Here is a 15228-nt window from a genome sequence, read left to right as displayed (position 1 = left end):
AGACGCAGACTACGCTAGCAATAGAGGCCGAAAAACACGATGACAACAAAGCTGCCTTAATTACAACTGGGGTAGGCGTTATTTTAACGTACATTTGGTTGAAGAAATAAAAAAAAGTCTAGTGTGTTTTGATCAACACATTAGATCGCCTAGCGGCCGTGCTCCTGCGGAGCCGCCAGGCAATGTCAGCGGAAGGGCGAAGCCCGTCTCCGCAGGAGCACTAATATTTACGATAGTTTGCCTCTCTTCCCAACGTAGGCCACAACAAAAGCGACGGCAGCAGCGATTGTCATGTAGAGGTGTTTGGCTGCGTATTCAACAACATTTGCTGCCACTCTAAAAAAGAACGAGACAACCGTGCCAATAATCCCTGGTAGCGCCGCACCTGCCTTACCTGCCAGGTATTTCAAAAATTTTCCAAGCCTTTCCAGCTGTTTTTGCAAAAAGCCCTTTCCTGCGGCACTTCCTCCTGCGCCTGTTGCGGAACCTCCACCTGTAACTGCGAGTACGATGGTGGAAATCAGTAGACCAACAGCCGAGACGATGCTTGCTATAGTAATCCCTTGCTCCTTGAACAAGATTCTAAGCTTTTTAGCCAGAGATTTATCGCCTTCTGCGATTTTCATCAGCGTTTCCTTAATAGATTTCAGTTGGCTCTGAATGTTAGATGCAAGTAAACCGTGTGCTTCTCGTACTGCTTCCTTTTGATCTTGGAGTCGTTCTAGATCTTCCCTAGCCTTTACAATGTCTTCGTTCCAGATAGTTTGCTGTACCTCTGATACTCCAGGTGTAGCTTTCTTCGTCTCAAGCCTTTTCACCCTGGCTTCTGCTTTGGCGATCTCGCTGTCGTAGAAGATCTTCTTGCTTTTCAAGTGCTTCAGGTTACCCCTTAGTGTTTGAAGTTCGAGGTTGAGCCCTCTTCTTTCACGCTCTGTGAAGGCTTCGCTGGCGCCAAAGGGAGTCTCTTCGATCAGGCTCTCCGTTTCATCAAGAACATTCTCGAGCAGCGGCATCATTTCGATATCATCGGCCTTCTCTTCAACGTGAACAATCTCGTTAAGGAGTTTCTGAGCCATTGCTTTACTGCCTTTGCTTGGTGTAGTATAGTCGGTAAACCCCATGGCTCGCAAGCGATTTGTACCTAACCTCCTCCGTATCTCGGCAACGCTCCTTAATTCACCATGCCTTTTTGTTATCTCTATGCCATCGAAAAGAAGCTGGTTTCCTCGTGCCTCAAACTCGTTGTAATATCTCGCAATTGGCTGCCCTAGCTCCTCACCAAGGTGTTCGTAAAGATCGTCGACCTTTGATTTTAGTAGCTCTTCCCTCTGCCTTGTCGTGGTGTCTCGTGCTGAGCCGCTAGGCGATTGACCCTGCTCTTGCTCCTGATCTGGCGTTAGCGTGGAGCTGGCATCAGGCTGGAGCCTATTGAAAGATCCATCCTCGTCTAGAATGTTTTCCTCTGGCGTAAAGTCGTCTCCTTCGTATATTGGATTAATCGGCATTGCATTTATTTGAAACGAAAATTAGCTAATAATAAAGCATGAGTAACATATTCGGAACTAAGCTCGATCCCTACGCGGAGATTAAAACAATGATGGCTATGAAAGGGAAGAAGCAGCGTGTAAAAGTAAGTCATGTGCCTAGTACGATTAATCAGAACGAGGACTTGTATGTTGACTTCCCAAAAATGGGGCAGAACGATGTAATTTTTCCAGGCAGTATCAAACTACTTTTCGATCTGGAACTTACGGGAACAAACACGAAGCGCACTATCGTCAGCAATATAGGTAAATCCTTGGTGCAAAATCTTCGTATCACTTTGAATGGCAACGAGGTGCAAAATATTAGCGACTACAGGGTGCTCGCTACCTACAAGGACCTATGGTTGCCCAAGTTTGATCGGGAAAACTACTTGATCCTAGAGGGGATCAATCCCAACGACGGTACAATCCGCGCCCTACAGGTAAAAGCGACTGATTATGCAGGCACGGACGAGAAAAAAGCGATCGTCGCAGCCTATGGCAGCACCTTTTGCGTGCCCTTGGGCACAATGTTTGAATTGACACGAGACTTGCCGTTCTGCCAGGCAGGATTATACGACAGGCTGCAATTCGTTATACATTTTGCATCATATGGTTACGTTATCAAAGATGGAGGTACGGCAGCTAAAGCACCGGATGCCGCGTATAAGATCACTAATATTACACTAGAGTTTGACAAGATTAATAACGAGGGTCTCGCGAGCGCTATGATGTCACGGTATAGTCGTTTTGCGCTACCCTATGAAAGGGTACTCCGTAGCAAGGTTGTCACGATGAAAAAGGCTGACACAAGCTACAATTTACAAATCGATACGCCTGCAAAAAGTTTGAAAGGCGTTTTACTGCTCTTTGTAGACCCTGGAAAAGTGAAGGCTTACTCGGGCGCTAACGAGGTGTTTTATAACCCAAAGATCGAAAAAATCTCGATCACTGTCGAGGGTGAGCCTAATGAGCTCTACACGCACGCGATGCTCCCGAAAGATCACCTCGAGCAGATCGTAAACTTATTCGGTAGCCACGATTCGGAGGTGACGATTGGGCAGTTCTTCACAGAGAGATACGCCCTGTTTGTTGATTTCCGAGCATCACCTGATCATAGTCTCCACGGTTCCGGAAGGCAATTACAGAGATTGTCAGACGGTATAACATTGCATATGACAAAGAAGGCAGACGGAACAACCGGGAATATTAATTGCTATGTTTTCCTACTTCAGGATGCTCAGCTGAACATCTTAGACGGCCGTTATCACTCTGTGGAATACTGAAAATAAATGGTAGTGACCACAATTTTGTATTTACCCTATTGGATAAATACAAAATAATATGGAAAACAAGAGCTGTTCAAAGTGTAAAAGGAGCCTTTTACTAGATGCATTCAAGGTGACAAAAAATGGTCAAACGACAAAAACATGCATCAAATGCCTCGATGTTAACAAGGCGTCACGGGAACGTACAAAGTGCCCGCATAAAAAGCAGAGGGCCCTGTGTAAGGAGTGCAAGGGCAGTTAAATCTGCCCTCACGAAAAAAGGAAATCCAGGTGCAAGGAGTGCAAGGGCAGTTAAATCTGCCCTCATGAAAAGCAGAGGTCCAAGTGCAAGGAGTGCAAGGGCAGTGAAATCTGCCCTCACGAAAGAATAAGATCTCAGTGTAAGGAGTGCAAGGGCAGTCAAATCTGCCCTCACGAAAGAATAAGATCTCGGTGTAAGGAGTGAAGGGCAGTCAAATCTGCCCTCACGAAAGAATAAGATCTCGGTGTAAGGAGTGCAAGGGCAGTGAAATATGCCCTCACGAAAGAATAAGATCCAGGTGTAAGGAGTGCAAGGGCAGTCAAATCTGCGCACATCAAAAAAAGGAATTCCAGGTGCAAAGAATGCAAGAAGGTTAAACAATAAATGGCAACTATCGGTGTTCTTGTGGCTGGTGCTGCGATTAATGCATTAGCCTTTAGCGGATTAAATTTCGTGTTCAGTAAGCTGTCAGGCCATGGCGAGGCCGAGCGTAAAAGGCATGATAAAGGCATGATAACCATCAACGAGAGCTGAAAAGGCAAGCTGGAGAGAGCTTGAAGGAGCTCGATGAAGGCATGAGGGAGTACTATATCGCAACGATCGAAAAAGCTCCAAAACTATCCGATTTTTACACACCTTCCAAGCAACAACAAGACGCGAGCTGACGTTTATCGTTGGATCCTTAGCCCTTCTGGGGTTGGTCGCGTACAAGTTCGCCTAGCGGCCGTGCTCCTGCGGAGCCGCCAGGCGATGTCAGCGGTTATATGTAAAATATTTTCGACATGTAATAAACATGTCGAAAGCACATATTCCCACAGAGAAGGAGGTATAAAAATTGAGCAGTATTTACTATACTCCTGAAAATCTCTGAACTGGTCGGAAGGCTGTTAAATTGCTCGCTGAGCAGAGTGGACTACCTAAAAAGAAAGTCGTACACTGGCTGTCTAGGCAACTCTTATGGCTTAGACATATTCGAGGACCTAAAAGGATTGATTACCCGCATTTTACCATTAAAAAACCTAATGAAATGCACCAATTTGACTTGCTCTACATGCCTCATGACAAAGTTTACAGCAACGTGTACAAATATATCCTCACAGGGATCGATGTAGCCTCGCGCTACAAGGTAGCTAGACCATTGAGAACGAAGAAAGCCAGCGAAGTCGCTGACATGATCAAGGACATTTGCGCGAAGCCCGGAGGCAAAGGACCTTTACGTTATTCGAAGATCTTCCAGTGCGACAACAGTAGTGAGTTCAAGTCGGATGTGACAAAACTGTTAGAGGGCAAAGGGGTCGAGATTAAGCGCGCAACCACCAAATATCATCATACGTACACCGCCTTTGTCGAGTCCTATAACAAGGTGCTCGCTGAGAGACTGTTCAAGTCCCAGGATGCACAAGAGTTGGTCACTGATGAGACTAGTACCACATGGGTGAAACATCTGTACACCATCGTCAAAAGCATGAACAATACTAAGACTGCCATGATCTAGATGAAACTCAACAAGGCAATCAAGCTAGAGGAGGTATCGCTTGTGAAAGATCGCCTGGAGCAAGAAAAGCCGTTACCTGACGACGGTCTTTACTTGTACCTGCTGCAGCCTGGAGAAGAGCATGGTGATGCGAAAAGACGTGCAACGGACGCTTGGTGGAGCAAAAAGACGTATAGACTCGACCGTGCTCTTGCTGAGACGGCCCTTCCGCTGACATCGCCTGGCGGCCGTGCTCCTGCGGAGCCGCCAGGCGATGTCAGCGGAAGGGCGATATTTTTGTAGCTCGATCGAGCTATAAAAACAGAGTCGCAGATCGCCTTGCGGCCGTCTCAGGTGTGTATCGCGTTAGGATCGTCACATCTCCCGAGTATAGTGCTCTCGGGGTACTTTGTCATCAGTATACCCATGCTCTTGCCCAGCTGTCTACGCTGACATCTGATCATGTAGTAGGGATGCTTATCATGAGGATGGTTCTTGTCAACCACGCATAGCACGTTGTCATATTGATGTCGATGCGGGACGTGTCTTTTTCGTAGTTCAACGATTTCTTCGTCCCTCTCCTGGAGGTCGTCCTCTAGGTTGGCAATGGTCACTTCCCTTTGATCGAGATCATCCGCAAGGAGCGCCAGGGCTATATCTTTTTCTTCGATGGTTGCGGCAAGCTTTTGCATTTCTTTGGGTAGCACCTCTTCAACAACCCATTCCAAAAATGGTTCTGCCTTGGATTTCTTACACCTTAAAAGGAAGCAATATAGACCGGGTTCTGTCAGTAACATCGTGTCTGGATGAAGGGGGTCGATATCGACCCCCTTGTCTTCTGCGGTACTTTTAACCTCCCATGCCCGCTGTACATGCTTCTCCGGTACATGTGCCTGAATAGCTTTTCTACCATCACGATTATCATCATAGCCGACAGCTCTCCACACGTCTTTGGTTACGAGGCATTGGCCTCTTTCCTTAATGTACAAAGAACGAACTTTGCTGTCTTCGAAAAAATTACAGACCAAGGACATTTTTCTTATACACGCCAAGGCTCAACCACAGTTTTTTTTGTGATTCGAAAAAAGTCACAAAATTACTGGATCCAAGCTGACACGGGCGATCGATGCATCCACGATTTTGGAGCCAGTTGTAATGTACATTTGGACGAGTTGACCGTTGGGATGATCTGTTAACTTGTTGTGAATATTTTGCGCTACATAGCCTTATTGCCCACATATAGCGATATTCATCGTTGTTATTCTTTTGGATTATAACCATCCCGTTATCTTTTCGAGGATCTTGCGACATGTTCCATGTCGCTGTCGTAGCTCTGTGATTTCTTGCGCTTGTACCGCAAGTTGTCTATCTTTTTCTTCAAGATCATCCTCCAGCACCATAAGTTGTCTATCCCTGTCCTCCAAGTCGTCGTTGAGGAGCGCCAGAGCTTGACGCTGCTCTTCGATGGTCTTGAACTCTACTTTTTGACGTATTATTGGGAACATTGTGTTGCAGCAATATTTCCTGAACCTTCTCGCTTTGGGTTGCTGGCTTCTAAACACCAGCTCATACATACCCTCTTCATTGATGTAGAGGTCGTAGTATTGAGGGTCGGATGGCCATTTCACAGGTTCCCCGGAGGAACCGATCAGTTGCCACTTTTGAGTGTAATTTTCCTGACTACAGTGGTTGCGGATGGTATCAAATGTGTCTTTTTTGTACTCCAGTGCACCTTGTACTACTTCTTTAGCACGAGTCCAAGGGCGACTGTTGATGGTTACGGTATATAACTTGGTATTGTTAAATTCAACAAGACAAGGATCTTTCTTATACACGCCAAGGCTCAACCACAGTTTTTTGTGATTCGAAAAAAGTCACAAAATTATTAGATCCATCAAGCCTTCGCATTTTCCGGGGCAGCACTTCCTCTACAACCCATTCCAAAAAGGGTTCTGACTCAGGTCTGCCACACCTCAAAAGGAAGCAATAAAGGCCTGGCTCTGGCAGCAAAACTGTGTTTGACTGGGTGTGGACAGATCTGTACACACCTTGTCAAGGAGTGGTAAGCTGACGATATTTTTTGTAGCCTTGTGAATCTACAAAAAAGTTGAGTCTTTGAGCGCAGGCACTATACACGCCAAGGCTCATAGATCCAATAATGAACACCAAGCTGAGGAAGCCATGGATATTTTTTGCATAACTCTTCAATATCCCGAGTCGTGTGTACTAGTTTGCTGTCATCGTCATCATGCACTGCATCTATCAGTCTGTCGTGGGCTGTCAAAAGAGCCTGATACACAGCTTTAATTACGCTCTCATTATCCATCTTTTCTTATATGTCAAGAGTCTAACTTGCATCCAACAATCTTGTAACTTCTAGGATGCTCCAGTATTACGTACAAGCAAGCGTGCTTTGACTTTTTGAGCTGAGCCTTGATGTTTTCCCAGTCGCTGATCATGTTTGTTTCCTCGTCGATCAATTTCAAATCCGATCGTTCGTGGGGTACCACATGAACAACTGCTTTTTTTGCCTTCGAAGGTTATTCGGCAAGGCGGTATACGACTGCGTTAGTAGCCAGAGACTGTGTTTGCGATGTCTACCACTGATGGCAAGCTCAAGCAAGGGCTGTCGCTTTTTATCAAGCATCGTCTCGGCTATCATATCGTCAACGATAAACAACGACTCTTCGCCCGCCAGCAATGACGACAGTTTTTGGATCCATCGAACAGCTGCTCCTTGGGCTCCACCAGAAACACGTAGTCATCTTTCCACAGCGAGGACCTCTCTTGATAGGTCTTATTCCAGCGGATTGTAGGGCAGAGAATGACAATGTTGTCAAAATGCTGCCTATACTCGTTCTCAATCAAATTCAGGACACGCTGCGTCTTGCCACAGCTTGTAGGTCCAGTAAAGATTGCCGTATGCGGGTCTTTGACAATGTCCATTTTATTCTGAGGGTATTGCTGTGTGTTTGCCTTGGGCAGACATAAACCTTGTAGACTTACTTAGGCTTTGGTACGATAGATGCCGGAATCCACCCCTTTGCTACCACAAATTCCCGCGAGCCTCGACCCGCTGAAAAGTACGCCAACATCTTCAGCACGTCGCTGGTATCCATCTTGGTGCTGGGGCTAGAGATTCCCAGCATTTTTTTCCCGGTTATGGCGTAGGTGAACGTAAAGCCTAGATCCACGACTGTTTCATAGATTATGTCGAGGACTTCTTTTTCCATGGGTGTAACGTTAGAGCTCATTTATTATAGGTTATCGCATCTTGAAAATGTCGATATGACGCTCTTGCTCCTGCGGAGACGGGCTTCGCCCTTCCGCTGACACGGCCGCCAGGCGATCGCGTTGCTTTTGCGTGGGTTGAGACGGCCCTTCCGCTGACACGGGCGCACCTGTGGAGACGCTAGGTGATGGGGTTTCAGCAGGCTTTTTACGTATGTAATAGACTGCCACGCAAGCGGCAAGTACGGCAATACCTCCAGCGACATAGAGATATACACTGAACTTGTCAGGACCTGCGACAGGTTCCTGACCCTCTTGCGAAGTACTTTTGCCCACGTTCTTCTGTAAGTCAGCCTTGTTCTTGCGATTTCATTCAGCAAGTCTCTTGCCAGCAGCAACACGACCCTCATTCTTCTTGGTTATGACTTGGTTAGATTCACTCATTTATTTAGTTGGAGACTTCATGGGTTGGAAAAATAGTAGATGAAAAGAAGTCCTGAAGTGTCCCGATCGGGGGTGGTGGACCCTAGATCTCATACCACCTACAACGATGGGAAAGCCATCTACTGTTTTAAACGACCGAAGGCGTATCTTATCGCGTTCTTATACGAAGTCCTCACTAAATTACACGCCTGTGGTGGAAAGCGATCAGCTTTCCACCACAGGCATGAGTGGGAGTCACCGTAGATACCACACCAATCTGTGTACCGTGCTCTTATTCTGAGCATTTTCCCCCTGCTTACACTATCAATATTTTCACGATTGCTCATGTGAAACTTCGAAAGACTGCTCCCCATCTTTTTCTTGCTGTTTGTCATCTCGCTTTTCATCTGTCTTGGACACATGCTGGAAGACATGGCTAATTGTATGAGCTGCAACCAAGAGCGGAGCCAGAAATTTCCCAAAGGCAGAGTACACAAGGATCCCCAAATCTGCCATGGAGTCCTTGATAATCGGGTCTTCCTCGATGTCTTTTTTCAGACCCTCCGCACTATCGAGTTGAACAACATTACCTACAGCTTTGGCGTACATGCTAATCGCATGTGAAGATAGTGCCTTGGCGGTCTTTTCTCCCTTTTTTAGTGGAGCTCTCGTTGAACATAGTCGGCGTACGCTTTTTCGATCACCTCATCTGGAGCTTTGTCGACAAATCCTTCTGTACATTTGTTCGGCAAGAGATGCTGTTTGCCTTTGCGTATAGCATCCTTCAAGGCTTGACGTTTGTCGATAGGTTTTTCTTTGGGTTGAAAGGCTTCCGTGTCTACAACATCAAATATAGCTGTAATCTCACTCATCTTTATTAGAAGTCTTCTATAACGCAAAAAGCAGAGCACGATCAAGACGTACGGAAGAATTATTGCTACAGTGAGGCCTATGTCGTTCATCATTTTTATTTTTCAAAACAAAACCCTCGTGGTAAGGGGTGAAGTCGGTAGCGTCCAAAGCTACCCCCTCACATCCTTTTAAGCTTGACCTGTAAGCCTGTTTTACTTGCTTGTATAGTGCATCCCTTACATTTTTTAAATCCGCGACTTACAATTCCAAAGGCACCGTATGTATACCATCCTCAAGTACCTTCCGCTTGTCATAAAACGCCGAGAGGCCCAGCTTGTTTTGTTCGTACGTGGCCATCCCCTGGTTGTGCACCCGGAAACCTACGTTTTTCACAGTGTCAATAGAGCCATTCAACGCGTTCTTATACCTCTCCCATGTCATAGCGTTCCGCTTCTTCGACATCCCCTTACACGAAAACTTTCGCCCTCTTTCCCTTCGACGAAGTAACACTTGATTGAGTCAGCGATCATTCTAAACCCCATAAACTCAAGCTTAAACAAGCCTCCCGTACGGCTCGAATACTTGTCGGTTACCAGCCAGTTTTTCACGTCTTTGTCGTACTCGTCAAGCAGTTCAGGGCGAACGACATCACGCAACTCTTCCCCGGAGATCGCAAAAGTATGCACTGTCTGTGTCCATGTAGACGTACTCAAAGTCTCGACGGTCTACATACTTGTCGATGAAGTCGTAGTAAAATTCCAACATACGAAGTTTGGCCAGCTGGTACACCGCAATGCCGCACTGGTACGCTCTGTCGATATGCACCTTTTTCTTTCCTTCTCGGATCTCGTAAGCATCACCTATCTCTTCAAGATCTTCAAGGTACGGCGATCTCATCGCTGCATCCACCTTCTTTTCATCTCTCGTAAAGGTGGTGTTCGCGTGCCTCGCTTGATCTTCGTTCATTTTCCCATAGAACGGGGTCCCTTTCAGCTTTGCCGTATCTCCAGCAATACGCTTGTCAGGATCCTTATCGGCTTGTCGTCGTGCATCCGCAATTTCTTCCGGAAACCACGCAAACGGTTTACCTCGCTTATATTTGATAAATTGGTGAAACGCTGTCACCTTCAGGCTATGGTCAAGGTACCACTCAAGCAAGGTTGTGAACAGCAAGATCTTTTCAGCTTTCATCAACCCTAGGACCTTACGTGTGCCTGAAATACGTTTGCGCCCTGTTGCTTTTAGGTACTCGTGCATGTGCTCGGGGATTTGATTGTCGGGTATCTCCTTGACCAAAAATAGCGGAGCCATCTCGCTGAATTTGTCATACAGTTCCAGAGGGACCTCGATGTCGACCTGCGCAAAACCAAAGAGGGATCCATTTTGCATACCTTCTATCAACAGTCTGATGTTGTGCTCAGCCGTGGGTGGTTTGATCTTGATAAGCTTTTCCTTCCCACAAGGAAAGTAGTTCATCAACGTACTCGGGTACAGCAAGTTTGCGTCGTAACCGGGCACGCTCTTGCACATTTTGGCGTCCTCGTTTACGTGAGATCTGATACCCGTCACGTCTCTCTCGTGGTACCTGCAGAACACGATGGCAGGCCCTCCCACCATGCCCGTTTGAAGCAGTTCATACACCTCATTCTTCGTGCACTCAGTGCAAGCCTTTTGCACCTTTTTGCACGCCTTGCAACTCTTGTTGAAGCAGTCTACATTACACTTGTGCTTGCATGGTTCTCCTGGCGCGTATAGCTCTAGCTTTGGATTCAATCGTAGAGACTTGTTTAAGACGTAGCGCATCGATACGCCTGGAATGCTTACCGCGTCTTTCAAAATGTCTATCTCGTCGTCGTAGTACTGCAACCTTGTCTTGTCCACGGCTTCGATGAAGGGTTCCACGTCGGCTAGATTGTACTCGCGCAACCAATCCATCATGGTGACGCAGCCTCGTTTGTAAAACTCTGCACGGAATGTTTCGTACTCATCAAGAGAGAGGGTGTTTTTCCCACTAAGACTGTTATAGAAGTGTTCGTACGCCACAGGTCCGACGTGGTTTAGCTTGTCATAGCTCGTCAGCCACTCGTATGGGAACACCAGCTTTTCGAGCTTGCAATCCAGAGACTTGCACCATTGGTCGTAGCTCAGACCAGGAGCGAGAAAATTTTTGATATCGAGAAATTTGAACCTCGAGGTCGTCAGGAACATGTAGTCGTTGTCTTTCTTCGCCACGTTGATTTTTCGCTATCGTTTCTGACAATTTGATCGACAAAGTACCGCTTGATCATGTTCAGGTCATACTTGCCACTGTTGAAGCCGATCACGGCCACTTGGTTTACCCACTCGTTCCATGCCTTCTGAGTCTTATCTGGAAGCATGTCAAAATCATTGGGTCTCGGGTACATTCTCTCCACCTCTTCCACGATGTGGGCGTGTCTCTTGTCGAGCTGCTCCACAGACCGTTTAACCAAGATCTTGGGATCATCGTGCTCTAGGAACGTTGGATCTCCGTTCAGACTATCGTGAATAGCGACGCTGACCGGCACATGCTCCGATATATACATCAGGTCTGCTGTTTGCCGCTGATTCAGAGGGAGCATGAGGGCCTCGAAATCAAACACGATGTAGTGAGGGTAGGGTCGAAATTTTTTCTTGAAGTACCTCTTAGCTTTGGGTGGGCTCTCACACTCCCACACTGTCACGAGGTTGTAGCCAAGTTTTCGGATGCCTTCCTCCTTTGACTTGGTGGCCGTATATCGATTTTTGTTTGTTCCTTGGCAGGGGCATCCGTGCCACTTGCAACCGTGGTACTCATAGACTGTCTTAGTCTCTGGCTCATAGCCGTCTACAAGGTAGACTTGGTTTTCCTTTTTGCCATAGCGTATGACTCGTTCATGCCCACAGAGTGCGTGATGGATGTGTCTTCCAGTTTCCCTCGACATGTGCTTGAGCCATTTACAAGCGTCATAACTGAAGCCCTCACCGTGAAAGACCTTCTCTGACTTGCTAGGCATGCGCTTGACCTTCTTTCCTTTGCAGATGATAGTCGGCTTTTTTCCTTCACACTCTTCCTTTGTGTGCCTTGCGAGATGACAGACTTGCGTGAATCGCTGTTTGCAGACCATGCACTTCCAGTGTTGCGTTAAAACATCTATCTTTTTAATGTAAAAACAGTGTCCGTCCCAGTGGCCGAGGTTGATCGTGTCTAAATCTTTCTGACCGTACACGAGCCTCCAGGGTGCCTTTTCAGAATTTGTCAGGGGCTCAAAGACTCTGATGTTAATCTTGAAGCGCTTCGCTATCCCCTCAAAGTCAACGAGCTTCGTAGCACGTACATCTTCCCTCTTTAGTTTAGGATTCTCATAGTACTCGCGTGCTAGTGCGAGAGCTGGCCTAGTAATGTACTCTGTTCCACGTTCTACCCCGGCCATCTTTTCGATGGCTAGTCATCGCCAGACACATAGGTTGTCCGTTCGCTCTTCTTTACCATCCACAGCGTAGATGCACCTCTTCTTTCGCAACCAGTCTGGCAAAGGTCCACAGCCTAACAGGGGCTCCCTTGTGGAGATGATCTTGATCTGCACATGCTGGAAGACTATTTTCCCTTCGTACGATCCTGGGGTCTCGATTGTTCTTTCTGGTGGCAAGTACGCCTTCCCCCAAAACTCATGATCTCCTAGATCTAATCGCTGCATTTCGCATTTTTCGATAAAGGCTTCGATGTCAGCTAGGCTCGTAAGCGATCCTTCGCTTCCCTTGGTCTTGTGATACGGAGCCGTGCCACCTCCTGCTTCGTAGATGGTGCAAGCAAAACTGTAGACTACCTTGACTCTCATGTCTATGTAGGGCGTAATTTTTCGCATGATGGCCTCCGCCAGTGGCTGATTAAGGTTCTTGTTGAACCGCCATGTCTTGACGCGATTTCCGTCTTCCAACATCTGTGTGTCATTTTCGTCAAAAATATGTTGAATGTCTTCGACGCCTTCGGATCGGTTTTTCTCTTGTGGGAACATGTGCTTGATGTCTTCGATTCCGCTGTATTCGTCTTGTATGTCTCCAGCATCGTAAAAGTCCTCTCGCGCTTCGGCTTCGATTTCGTCGTGCAGCGTTGGCCTTCCAGCAATTTGTGCCCTCGCCTTGTTATAATAAGAAGTAACAGTGTCTCGCACGCTCTGTAGTCGACCCGCAAGAGCATCGCGAGTTGCTGCTACTGGCGCTGAGACAGCGCTATATAATTTACTAATTACATTCTTGAACCAACTCATTTCTCTTTTTTATTATATACAGATTTTGGACTTCAACTAACAGCGGTCGCAATTTGAGTAGGGAATTTCCCTAATCAAACAGATTTGCGCATGCGCGTTTGTCAGCAGTTTTGTCGAGTGCCGTCATAATGTCACGTGACTTTGTTTACTCACTTGAGGCATGATGAAATCTGTGACGTCACAGCTTTTTTAGGGGGTCTAAAAGCAACGTTTTTTAATAGGGGTTTGACCGTTAAATACATAAAAACTGTTTATATTCATCCCTTACTCTAGCTGCTGTTTATCAAACAGAAAACCACGTCAACCGCTACCCCAGATGTTTCTTAAGCGGACTACGTTTATTATCGGTCGAGAATTGGAATAACCTTTGTTTTGTTTTTTCATCTGCGTAAAGATTGCAAGTTTACTCCTAGGCATCATGTACTTCTTCAGTGCGCATAATGTAAACTCGATTTAATGTCCACACACTTGCAGCTAAAACAAAAGCTAATTCCAATACACACATTTTGTAGCATGAGATCAGTGCTTAAAAAAAGAGGAATAAAAAAATAAGTTTAAATTATATTTGAAAATAACCATGGCGGCAGGAAACCCCCTTCATCCCAAAAGGACTTATACTCAAATTTGTTAAAAAAAACAAGCTTTTGTAAAATTGAATGTCGCAAGAATTTATTTCGCCAATGACGGAATTGCCAAAAATTCGCGATAACTTTTTCGCGAATGGGGACAGTGCCATTCTTTAAACAAGCAATTCGCGAAAAGCACAAAAATTCGCGAAATCGGGAAATTTAATTCTTGCTAAAACTTTTAGGTAGGTAAAGGAATACAATTGCTTCAAATCTACCGTGCAACATAATTCTGTAATAGCATTTTACATTCTGATTGGCGTCATGTAAATGTATTGCGCGCGTAGATTTGTTATGAGAAATATTGCCACATGAATATTGAATTCAAAATTGACTATTTGTTTCTGAACCTCGTTGCCGGTAACAGAAAAACGGCACGCTCAAAGAAGTTTGTCGCGCCGTCCCGATATAAGCGAAAAAAGAGGAGCGTGACGCGTCTCTCCGTGGGTTATCTATTATCTATAAAAATGGTAAAAAAGGGGAGTCATTTTTTATTTATTGAGGTTTCAAGTTTTGTTTGTTAGATTTTGGGAGACGGCTTGTTTGGAATAGTTTAAAGTTGTTTTTAAATTTAAAGTTGTTCTTTAGATTTTTAAAAGTAAAACAATTATGTTATGTTCGTTTACACAGTTAGGAATTTTAAAATAAAATGTTCAACATATTTAATTTAAACACGGGAAAAAAACACGGCGTTTAATTAACGTTTTTAAAAAAAATTTAATTTAACCACAAGTGGTTATTAACTGTTTTTAATGATACAGTTGAAGCTGTCGATGTAAAACGATTGATTTTTGGAATACAGTTTTTAATAGTTAAATGCTTAAAGCATAGCCTTAAACGGCGACATTAACTACGCTGTAGACAATCAACTTTTATAATTCCTTCGTTAATTTTTTTTATTTTACGAGAGTAAAGAGCGTAATTAGCGCGTGCGATGAATCGCACGCCTGAATAGCTGTTGCACGTGTGTGGGCGCGTGCGCGTGCGATCGCACGCGTCTCATGGAATTCCCTGTTTATATAAGACACATTGTATTATTGATATATAATATACACATAATTTTTTTAAGGAATCTGAAGTGATATGTGCCCAAAGAAGGAACTTTTGAAGCTATTTTTGTTTTTCCTTAATGTGAAATTTGATATTTATTTTAATTTAATAAAACATGTCATTACCATTTGCCCCACTAATTCCATACATAGCACATAAATACTCGTAATCTCCATACATAAAGAGACGGATCTTCAAATTATTCCACTTCTGTTTTTGTAGAATCCTAATTTGTGGTTTAAATCTTTCTAAGC

This window comes from Hydractinia symbiolongicarpus, chromosome 8 (assembly GCF_029227915.1).
Source record: "Hydractinia symbiolongicarpus strain clone_291-10 chromosome 8, HSymV2.1, whole genome shotgun sequence".
Taxonomy (NCBI): domain Eukaryota; kingdom Metazoa; phylum Cnidaria; class Hydrozoa; order Anthoathecata; family Hydractiniidae; genus Hydractinia; species Hydractinia symbiolongicarpus.
Note: the sequence above shows the minus strand (reverse complement) of the source record.